Genomic DNA, 12623 nt, shown 5'->3' on the forward strand with positions numbered 1-12623 from the left:
TTACAGTCGTCCACGCAATATGGGTTGTTCTTAAAGAGGTCCCCAATTTCAAGGATGTTGGATTTTCCTAAAGTGTCCTTAACATCTATAGGTACTCATCATGGAGGATGAGGTTTCCCAATTGAGTGACTTTGATACCATTTATAGCATATTTATCTCATACCAGTTAACAATATTATACCAACAAAGAGTTCACAGAGTTTCTTATAGCACGAGTGGAAACTTACCATTAGATTCACGCATCTTAATATAGATCCACTCTAGCACACTTAACTACATATTTATTGTTTATTCATGTAGAATTATTATGTGCAAAACACATCGGTAACATCTAAAGTCCAATATACCTTGTGAACCCTAGCATCCATTTTGTGCATAACTAAAATAAAGCTAACACATCATAGAGTTCAAAAAGTTTCTTAAATAGTTAAAGTTAAGTAACTATAAATTTAATTTCTATTTCCTGATTTGCAATGATCTATTAACTCAAATGTTAGTTTATTATGTCAAGCTAGTGTTTTTACTTTCTTTTCGTTAGTACAATAACATTAAACGATGATAAACTTATTATATTTATGATTGTTTATTAGTTTTCATCTTATAACATCAATTTACTATTTTGGTAATGTTGTGACATAATATGGACTAACTGAACACCTTAAGGAGTGTGTAACAACGCATATTTAAAGCGTATTTTATCAAATAAACTCTAAATATTTGACCAAATCTAAGAGAATCGAAAACAACTCTTAGATCTTTTCACTGCGGAATTGTAACACATAATTGAGTTAAGTACGATTTTAGTCCCTTAGTTTTGTTCAGATACCCACTTTTAGTCCAAAAATTTGGGTGTTTTTTTTTTGCTTTTTAAGTTATTTAGTTTCGTTTTAGTCCTATTTTCATCAAAACACATAACTTCGTCAAATGTTGTTATTAGCTTTTACCTATTTGTGGTTCACATGATTTGTATTATTGTAATTTTATATTTCCCCTTCATTTAACTTGATATGAAATGATATCTTGTCATATCATATCGTACTTTATCAAGTGATATTATATCAAATTATATCATATGGTATCATGTTCTGTCATGTCATATCATATACAACGTATAACCTTCAGGTAGGAAATCCCAACACTGCACCAATATCGTCCCATCACCTTTTGCTAAATCCCACCAAACTCCTTTTTGTTTCCATCTTATCATCATGATTTTGAGGATAAATAATGTCCAATTTCCACGGCATATCCACCCTGTTAACAAAATCTTATCCTAATTAGTACCAGATAAGGGAGGGAGAAGCCAGCAGGAAGCAAAAGGTTGGGGCTACTTTGGTGGTGTTGTCGGTGGGTCATGATGGTTGACAGTCAAAGAATGAGATAGTGAGGATTATGAAGTTTAGGGTTATTTTTAGCAAGATGGAGAAGAAAAGTATGATTTTTAGGTCCCACTTTGTTTAGTATTATGATTATTTAGCTAATAATTATTATCATAAAGTTAAATTAAAAGAAAAAAAGAAAATTATCAAAATACTCATCATATGACTGACACATGGGTAAAAATTAACTCTGGCATCTGATTGAGTTAAGTGACCGATGTAAATAATACTGAAGCAAAACAAAAGACTAAAAAAGAACTTTAGACTAAAGTGGGAATGTAGCAAATCTCCTAGATGGAAACTATATTAACATACCGCATAAATTTAAGATCATTAGCTAATAAGAACTTATGGAATTTAAAATTAGATTTTTCTAACAAATAAATAGATTTATGTAAGTATGCCGACTAAAAAGTAAAATGCAAGAATGACACTATATCAGGTAAAGATTAAACCTTGCAACTAACCATATATAATTATATCGGGTTTAGATCACAGGTACTAGGATCTTGTGTGATACCCACTGTGTTTTAAACTATCCAAAATAAGGCGAATCATAAGAGTGTCAAATGAATGCTACATACTCGCCTAGTCTCCCATCATCAGTCGGTGTCGTAGAAACTAAGTTGGTGTTTGTTTTTCTAAACAAAAGGTTTGCGCATGCTCTTTTGTCTGCGCAGTGCAGGCATTGCCATCTGCAGACTGTTTGTTTTTTCGAAGAAGTCTCATCAAAAAAATGTCAACGCAAACTCTTCTTGGTGCAGACTTGGCCATCCACTTCTAAGATCTTCTAAGGTCTCTCTAGATGGTTAAACCCCACCACCTACTAACACCCACTATCCACCGGCATCCACCACCGTCCGTTACCACAACTATCCACCACCCACCACCACCATCGTCCACCACCACCCACTACCGCCATCTACCACCACCGTCCGCCACAGCCAACCACCTGCTACCACCACCATCCTCCGTCTACCACCACCACCCACCGTCCACCACCACCACTATCCACCATCGTCGACCACCACCACCCACTATCACTGTTCATACATCATCAATTTATTTTAGCCGTCTACGGACGTTAAAAAACAAACAGTCGTCTTCTTGCATACTACAGAGGTTTGGTTCCATCTCTTTTTCTACAAATGTCTGCAAATGTGGTCTGCTGACATTTTACCTCTGAAAAAACAAACATCTAAACAATAGGGCAGAATCGAACCTAGGTCACATGAACACCAAGTCTCTCTCTTACTACTCCATCATCAACTTATTGGCGAAAATGGATTTTTTCAACATGTGTTTTTTCCACACAGCTTTTTATAGGAAATCATTGGAAAATGGGTTTTCTAACAAATTTAGTGACTCATTTTCTAGTTGTGTTTGTTGGTAAATTACCAAAATATTCATTTTTGGGTAAATGCTTGGATTGCTCTTGTTCCATTGAAAACGAAGTTCCCTTCATTGTTCGCGATTGTTTAAAATAAGAACTACATGGTGGCGGGTTGCTTCAGGTTAATTTATTTGGAGGCATGGTTGTATGGGATTGAAAGTGGGTGAGATTACCCAAAACATCATACGAAATTGTTTAGCTCAACAAGTATCATGGGTTATGTAGGCCCTGAAACTGGATCCACAAATGAACGGATTTGTTTTTGATAAAAGTACGAGATGGGTGCGGTAAATCAAACGACCAAACAGATAATATAAAGGATAGTGAATGATTTTGTTATCGGTATAAAAGATAAAATAGATTAAACGAACCGACCCCACCCAATGTGAGTTCCCCTTGGGTCGGTGATTTACACCATGAAAAATACACACAAAAAGTAAACATAAAGTCCTATTTATAGCTAATACTAAACATTCTAAAAGATCTTTTTCCCGGTTGAAGCCAAATTCATGCACTGAAGCTCTAGTCTCGTATATGGATTTCTCGCCCTCTTTATTTTCTTGACCATAATATATTTAAAGGGTTTCGTCATATTAATATTACAAGTCATACATCATTGGCCTTACAATCACCCCCTTAACTTGTGATATCAATTTTTTTTTTTGCCAAAAAACCTTATCAATATTGACTTAATTCAGTTTGGTCAATCCAACAAATAATTATTTCTCTGCCCGAAAATCTAGTTAAAACTTTAATTTGCTTCTGGCGAAAGAGAAATATAATAAGTTCACAATAATAGCCAAACAACAAATAGTAATGTGGACCAGAAGACTTTGACCTAAGTATTAATATTTTCCCAAGTCTAATTCAGCCCAAGTCCACTTCTCATTAGGGCACAAAACAAAAGAAAGAGGGACCTTGTTTACCTTTCAGCAGTTACAGCGCCGGATAAGACACCGGAGTTCACCGGAGGTGTCGCCGGAAAACCGATAGGGTTGTCAGAACCTAGTTTTTGTCACCGGTCATCCTCCCTCCAACACCACATCGTCACAAACCACCACCTCCTCCATAACCGCCACCACGGCTACCTCCATTGCAACCACCGTCGTACCCAAAACCGGTGACCGGCTCCTTTGCCGGAAAAACGAGCCAAAGTAACTGAAGCCACTGGAAAATTGTGCTTTGGTAGTCACCATTCAAATCATCAACGTTGTCATCCAAGGCTGCCAGTAGCAACCACCCAAAGTCACCGATAGCCGGAAAAGCGTTCACCGGGAAAAGATCTCCATACCATAACTTAATATTCCAGTCACCATCAAAACCAGTCACCTTCACCGCCGAAAACCAATTCACTGATTTTATAGGTGAAATAGTGTGTGTTAAGAAAGTTATATCGTCCGTTTTGTGTGTTTATATGTCTTGGACACAATTACTTTGAGTGGTTTTACGTTTATATGTGAGTGGAGCTTAAAGGAGCTAAATTGGAGCAATTGAGATGGAGTGGAAATGAAAATATTATTATGTGGAGTGATAGAGAATTTGAAGACGAAGACGCTGCCGAAGACAGGACATAAAATGGAGCTATAACGAACAAGTTATTGGCGAAACAGTTAGGCGGGAGAATGCCCCACCGTAGCTTACGGTGACCCCACCGTAGCTTATGCTGGGGACTGCACCGTAAATCAGAGAATGTAAACCATGGGCTACGGTCCCCACAGTAGCTTATGGTGGGGCGACCGTAGGCTAGGTCACCTGGACGAAAATCGTTTTTTGGTTTTTTTTTGCCTACTATTTAAGCCCGGTTCAACCCTATGACGGCTATCCTTCATACCCTAACATATGTTGACGAACTTGGAGCCTCTTTCCACGATCCTAACACCTCCCAATCATCACAATCATCCATGCCATCATCCATTCAAGAATCAAGAGAGCTATTGAAGATGCTTATGCGAGTCTAATCCGCTCGTGACCATCTACGGGCGTAGGGTTGCGTTGTTTGTTGGATTGTTGGTACTCTAAACCTTAACTTTTGGATTTTGTTTGTGTGCTTAAAGTGTTTTTGGTAATCGATTGATTTGCAGTTTATCAGTTAAACGATTTGTGGTCAACAACATTTAGGATTGAGTTCTTAGTGTCATTGAACTAACTATCTTTAACCATAATACTAATACCGAATTAATTCATCAACACCCAAAATTGACAATCAACTAGATTATTATTTAGCCGTGTCAATTATTCAGATTAAGTTCTAATAATCAACATAGTCAAACATTTAGTCTTTTGGTTTATTGATTCAAACAAATAATACAATTCAATAGGTTAATTATCTATCCAACTTGTTTCAAAACCTGAAACCTGGAGATTGGTTACCTTTTAATAATTGTTTACAAATCAAAGTAATAGTGTTTTCGTTTAACAAATCTTTTAACTGCTTGACATCGTTTGTCCGCCTAGTATAATTAGTTATTAAGTATTGAACTTGATTAGCACTTTTCACCAATTCTCTGTGGATTCGACACCTTACTTGCCCTTGCTAATAAAGGTAATTTATAAATGTTTTTGATTAACCTTTCGACATCGATCATCCACCAGTCATTCACCAAACTCCGTCACCCCTTTCACTGTTAACCGCCCAAAGGTCAACGAAAAAGAGATCCCAGTCCTCAACCACCGTAACCTCCTCTTTGGTCACTAGCGCCGCCTCACTGCCGGAAACACTATTACAGATCTGCAGCCATCGAAACCCAATTTCCGGCCACCAAAACCACAGCTGCTGTCTTCATCCCACAGTTGAAACAATCAGAAATAACCGACACTCACCCAACTGAATATCAGAGTTTGATTTTTATATCTCCAATATTTGGAATCGTGTTTGGAGAAGAACCGTAGGCTCGTCGGAATTTTGACTCATGGCGGAATGGTCCCGAAACACCAGATCTACAAAGACGAACTTATACATAGCATGATTATTTCCAACTTTATTTCCAAGATCTTCAAACTTTATTTTCAAAACTACAATGGATCTTCAAGAAATTAACCTCTTGGTTCGGGTAATCATGAAAATAGAACCCGAATATCAAGAACAAAGTTGAATCAATTGATTTAATCCTGCCCTGATACCAATTGTAGGTCCCAAAACCGGATCCATAAACAAACGGATTTTTTCTTGATAAGCATGCGAGATGGGTGCGGTAAATCAAACGACCGAATAGATAATATAAAGATATATAAAGGATATTAAACGATCTCGTTATCGGTATAAAATATAAAATAGATTAAACGAACCGACCCCACCCAAAGTGAGCTCCGATTGGGTGGGTGATTTACACCATGAAAAACACACACATAAAAGTAAACATAAATAGCTAAAACTAAACATTCTAGAAGATCTTTTCCCCTGTTGAAGTTAAACTCGTGCACCGAAGCTCTAGTCTCGTATCCGGATTTTCGCCCACTTTATTTTCTTGACTATAATATATTTAACGGGTTTCGTCATATTAGTATCGCAAGTCACACATTGGCCTTACATGTTAATAGGCAAGTAAATATTTCAAATGTGGAAGATAAATGGGTTGTGGACATGGCGCACCCAAGATGGGTTGTTTTCAGTGCCTCGGTGTGAGGAATGTAGGATAAACATCTTCACGATGATGATCAGAGACAATATGATTGGATTAATCAAGTCCTGGAAAAAGTAAATGCCTTTAATTGGAAAGTTCATCTTGAAAGAATTTTAACATGTATTGCTCCAAGAAAGAGATATATTCCTGTAAACACGACTTAATTAATTATGCCCCATTTGTTTGGAGATTCTCGAAACAGTTGAACACCTATTAATCTCACCCTTTATGGCGGATTTAATATGGAAAAAAAATAGCATTATGTTGTAAGCTTCGGTCATTTTTTGGAGTTTTATAGTTATATCAGCCAGAGTAGCTTGCAAAGAAGTTGATCCAAGCCATTTACCATATCACAACTTGGAGTGTTAGGAAAGCAAGAAACAAGAGCTTTAATAACATAAGTATCAGCCCTAGCAAGATGGTTGAAGAAATTAAGATACTAAGCTTCATTTGGGTTGTCTTAAGATCCAAGAAAATTGAAGTTAATTGGGATCAATGGTGTAAATTCAGGGTGTTAAATTTGTAAGTTAATTGTCTTTTTATTGTGTTGTTGGTTCAATAACTAGTCACTTGCAAGTCCCCTTTTCAATAAAACTTTTCCACAAAAAAGAAAGATTGAATTCAATTCTCTTTGTGACTGATATTCATGACGGGTGATAGAAGACGAAAACTTAGAAAGGAGATAAAGTATTGCATACAAAGTGCCGGTCTTGTTTGGTGTTATGTTTATGACAGCTTTAAATTTGCTAGGCACTAAAAACCTTGAAGGGTATGATTGTCTGAATCACAAGACCCTAAAGCTATGCTTATAATTTTAGTAGGAGACGCACTGTCGAAGCGAGCACATGTATGTGTGATGATGTAATAAATGAGTCAAGAATTGAAATTATAACCAAGCGATGAACTTATTTCGCTTATTTGGATTTCCAAATGTTAGATAACCCAATTTCATTGTCCTGATTAATACATGTTTTTTGCTTTCCTAATTTGTACGTGTTTAACCTTTAGGTAGACTGGTAGTATGTTTCCATCAACAATCATGACCCTAAATAAGATATACTTTATATAATTCTAATTGAGCCGGGGGTCTCACCGGAAGCAGCCTCTCTATTCCTACGAGGTAGAGGTAAGGCTGTCTACATCTTACCCTCCTCAGACCCTACCGTAGCTTAGCTATCGGTGGGATTTACTGAGTACGATGATGATGATGATTTTATATAATTCTAATGTAAGGAGTTATCAATGTCATTGTGATATTTTGTTAGTTAAATATGATAAACAGCGTTCAAGGTTTTATCTCGTCATGATGCAGATTCGCTTAATGATATGACAACATAATCTCAAGGTGCACGTACTTTGCATTACATATATAAATTATCGATAATACGATGTATAAATATTTGACCAAATCCAAGGGAATAAAAAACATCCCTTAGATTTTCTACCGCCATATAGTAATGCATCGTTTAACGATAGTTTAAATCCTTCCTCTAAACAAAACATATATCAATCAATCAATCAAACATACTCAGTATTTCCCATCACAAATAGCCTAGGCTATCATAGGTAGGGTCTGGGGAGGGTGGGATGTAAGCACACCTTACCTCTATCCCTAAAGATAGAGAGGTTGCTTCCGGCGAGACCCCCAACTCAAAAGTAAATAGATATACAGATAATATTTATATATATATATATATACAATCAACTACAGTACTATGATATTAGTCTGTTTAATTCAACATTTCACTATGGGTAAACTAAAAACACAACACACGGTAGGATTTAGTAAATAATAATAAGTAGAAAATAATAATTCTAAAAGTAGAATTAATAGTAAGAACGATAGTAATACTAACAACAACCACAACACCCACCACAATAGCAATAGCAATAGCAATAGCAAAAGGGATAGTAATAATAATAGCCCGTCATTCTAAAGGTCTTTAACCTTAATTTTACATCTCCAAGAACTCCTATCCTCAACCATGTCCTCAGAGAGGTGCAACTTTAGCAAATCACGCCTAATCCTCTCATCCCAAGTCAATTGGGTCTACCTCTACCCCTCCTCCCCTCTATAATAAGGCTTTCCACTTATCTAACGGGAGCCGTTGTCTGTCTCCTTTTTACATGTCCAAACCATCTCAATCTGCCTTCCCTTATCTTATCTGATATAGTAGCCACCCCCAGTCTTTCCCGAAAAGCGTCATTTCTTATTCGGTCTAACATTGTGTGTCCACACATCCACCTTAGCATCCTCATCTCTGCTACCTCCAACTTGCGCATGTGTGTCTTCTTGATGGCCTAACAATCTGTTCCGTATAGCATCACAGGTCTAATCGCAACCCTATAAAATTTTCCCTTTAATTTAGTAGGGACCTATTGTCGCACAATACCCCTGTGGCAGCTCTCCATTTACACCATCCTGCTTGGACACGATGGGCTACATCACTATCTATGGCCCCGTCACTTTGCACAAACGATCCCAAGTATTTGAACTTGGTTGACTGCAGAACCTCCTGGCCTTCAATTGCGATTTGGACATCTTCATCATCGTTTACCCCACCAAAGTCACAGTAAAGATACTTCGTCTTTGACCGACTAATCTTCAAACCTTTACTCTCTAGAGCAGAACGACACTCCTCTAAACAAAACATGAATACCAATTACCAAATACCCGTAAGATCATGGGTTAATGAGAAATCATGAAATTTATATTAGATTTTTTTAACAAATATAAATCAATTTCCCAACGAGTGTGTGACTGAAAAATGAAATACGAGCACGATACATGTTGGAATAGATTACTGCAATAAACCCCAAATAAACCATAGGCTACCTTCGAGCAATGTACTGCAAACTTTATGGAAGCCGATATTGAGAGTGGCCGGGTCAATGAAAGCACATGTCTTATGTTAACCTAGCTCTAAAAAACTTTGTTGCTAAAGATGAACATCATGTCTTGGAGTATTAGAGGACTTATTAAGTCCTCACACCAAAATCTGGTCATTAACAAATTTTGTTGGGCCCTCAAAATCCAAAACGGCCACACTACAACTTTCTGGTGATATCACAGGATCCATATTTACCACAACATCTCCGGTTACCACACTCCCAGTTGCCTCTGCTGCTGATCTGTTTTCTTCTCTGCAATCACGATTGTTTATTCTTTTATCAGCATCGATATTGTTATCATCAGCTGTGTCAGTTTCTTGATCCCTTTCTTTTTAACAAACAAACATTATAAAACACTTTTCATAAAAAAAAAAGATCTTATATGGTGCAATCGCGATTGTTTATTCGTTACAAACTTTATAAGATTGTATCATTACAATCTTATATGATGAGTGACTATATTTTATATCCAGTTCATGTAGTATCTTGTAGATGTAGGTAACTTGGCTACTTGGCGTACAAGTCAATTGTGTTAGCGATGCGTAAGGATCAGACGTGGTAGGATTTGGTCGATCGTGGACTCAACAATCTGAACCTTTTGGTTCTTAATCTTTTAAGCATATATTGAGCTATGACTTGATTTTAGCCGATGGTAGGTATATTTGACTAACACATAATTATCTTAGAACCTTAATTAAGCTATATGTTAAGATTTTCAATATTATAAAAGTAAATTATTTATCCATATTTGCACCACTAAATCCTTATTCTTCAGCCCACTTATTACCCCTATTTCTTATCAAACTTATGCGTCTTTAAATTTTAAAAACTATATTTCAAATGACTAATTTAATAATAACAATCATAATAATAAATTTTAAACTAGCCTCGTTCATTTAAGAAAAAAAATACAAATGAATAATCATTAGTTCATAACTCATAAGCTTATAATAATAAATATCCAACAAATCAATGAAATACAAGACACAAGAGAAAAAATTGAAGTCATTGATCTCATATATAAAGAAATATAAAATTATACAGAAATCAAATCACAAGAACATATAAAAACATTCTTGATCTCATATTATATAAAGACATCCCACATCGCTTGGCAACCAAAGTTCTGGGATTCACTCACACCACTCAACCAAGCGTTAGAATTCGAGCGGGTGATTCTGTCATGCAGATTACAGCAAGGTATTTAATATCACATTGGAAGAACCTTGTAAAAGTAAACAAAAATAACAAAAAAAATTACCTAAATCCAATGAACAATGAGCTACTGATGATATCATATTCTCATCCAGGGAGATGATTGTGATGATCAAGGGATCAGGTGGATCGTGACGGCGCCCCATAGGAAGCTGGCTATGGTTGTGGTTGTGGTTGTGGTTGAGGATGATATGGAAACGAGGATATTTATAGAATGTCTATAGGGTTTGCAAATATTTACTAATTAAATAGCAAAGATTTTTTCAGATTCAGATTGTATGTGCCAGCTGGGGTATTAATTTTTTTGTTTTTTTATGACTTGCAGTGTATTAATTAATTTAAAAAAGAAGGGATGAAAACTATGGGTGTGCATGGTTTATGGGAGGTTTATTTTTGACCAAATCAATAGCCATAACCCTGATCCGTTATGATGGTTTAGAGTCAGTTACAGGTCAGCTAACCGTAACCAAAACAAATATAATTTGGCCTAAAACTTTGATACCAAATATTACAAAAAAGAAAAAGGAAAAAAGGAAAAATCAATTGATTATATCACCAGTCATTCATTATGGTAAACTTTTGTCAATTGATTATATCACCACAGTCTACACTAACGTTTCAATGAATTCCCTTACGCATTGGTCAATTGATTATATCACCAATGGATTGAAATTGAACTTGAGGATTTGAATTGGGACCATTCGTTTACTCATGAGTTACCAGGTGATCCTTGTACAGATTTTATTCCGGGCAGGTTATTAATTGTTTTCAGTCTTGATCTCCAATATCTTGATATTTATTTGAAGTTTATATGTAAAGATTTTGAAGATTTTCTTAGTGTTAGAGATTCGAAAGTCCTGAATTTCCGGCTTTTGTTTATAGAGAAGCCTCTTCAGTAGGAGGGTAAGCGGAAAGATTAACCAGTTAATTAGTTGCTTTCAGTTGAAATTTCATTAAAAGTTAACTTTAGAAAACATGAATTGCTTTCAGATGTTCTTTTGCTGAATGTTATGTTAGACGAGCATCAGTTTGGAATGTAGGTGGGGTTAAACTGGTGACGGGTGGGCGATCACTCTTGGTGAGGTTGTGAATTCTAAGTCCCAAAGGTGGGAACCTCAGATTAAGGGTACCTGCAAGGGCGGCTCTTGAGGTGTGCGAGCCGGAGGCACAAAATTTTTAAACATATACTAGTTTTTTTAAACATTAGCAAATGAAATTGGGTTAATGGCTTGTGAAATAATGAGAAAAAGAGAAAGAAAAAGGATATGACAAAGGAAAAGAAACATTGCCGGAAACTTTTCCGGTGGGTATGAAGTTTCTGTATAAAAATATTAAATTTATGCATATAAATCTTATATTTATGTATGATAATTCTTTTTGTTAAATTGAGCCATTACATAACAGTCCAAATGCTGGCATTTTGTGCAAAGAACCCCTTTATTATAACCTTTGACAATCAATTATATTGCAATTAGTATGAAACTATATTCTGCACCTTAAATTTTATTAGCATATGAGCAAAAAATGCAGCGGCAATCTAATAGATGATCCCGGTGCAGTTGTATGCATAGTTGCATTGATGAGATTACGCCCTTGAAAGGTATATGACCCTTTATTATATAACCTTTGACAATCAGTTTTATTGCATTGTTGTTCCCACTTATTTAGACTTGTGCACCTGTAAGTGATTTTTTAACATTTCTCAACTAAAGTATACTTTATGTATTTAATTATTATTCAAAGATTTTAACTAGACCAGTTTCTTAATTTTGGCTCACATGCAGTTTCCATTCAGGAAGTCATTTTCATGTTTATGTTCTAAATATTGTGTTAATAGATCAATTCTAATATCATTTCAGAATTGTATGTATTATATAGGCTGTCTATGTCATGTAATAACTAATTATTATTCTAATGAATGGATCGGTATCTTTAGACGGCCTTTATCAATATTCTTAAGACAAAAATGTCACAAGGTGGAAAATTTTAATCGTTACATTTGGCAAGACTCAAGTCTTTTGAGCGCGTAACTTGAGACATATAATTTATACACATAATTGACAAAACTGATAGTTTATTTTTAATTCATAGATCATATAAGAATACATATCAAGAAAAGTTATC

Source organism: Bidens hawaiensis, unplaced genomic scaffold, assembly GCF_021521415.1.
Source record: "Bidens hawaiensis isolate Kalapana, Puna unplaced genomic scaffold, B.hawaiensis_p1.1 tig00014404_1, whole genome shotgun sequence".
NCBI classification, from domain to species: Eukaryota; Viridiplantae; Streptophyta; class Magnoliopsida; order Asterales; family Asteraceae; genus Bidens; species Bidens hawaiensis.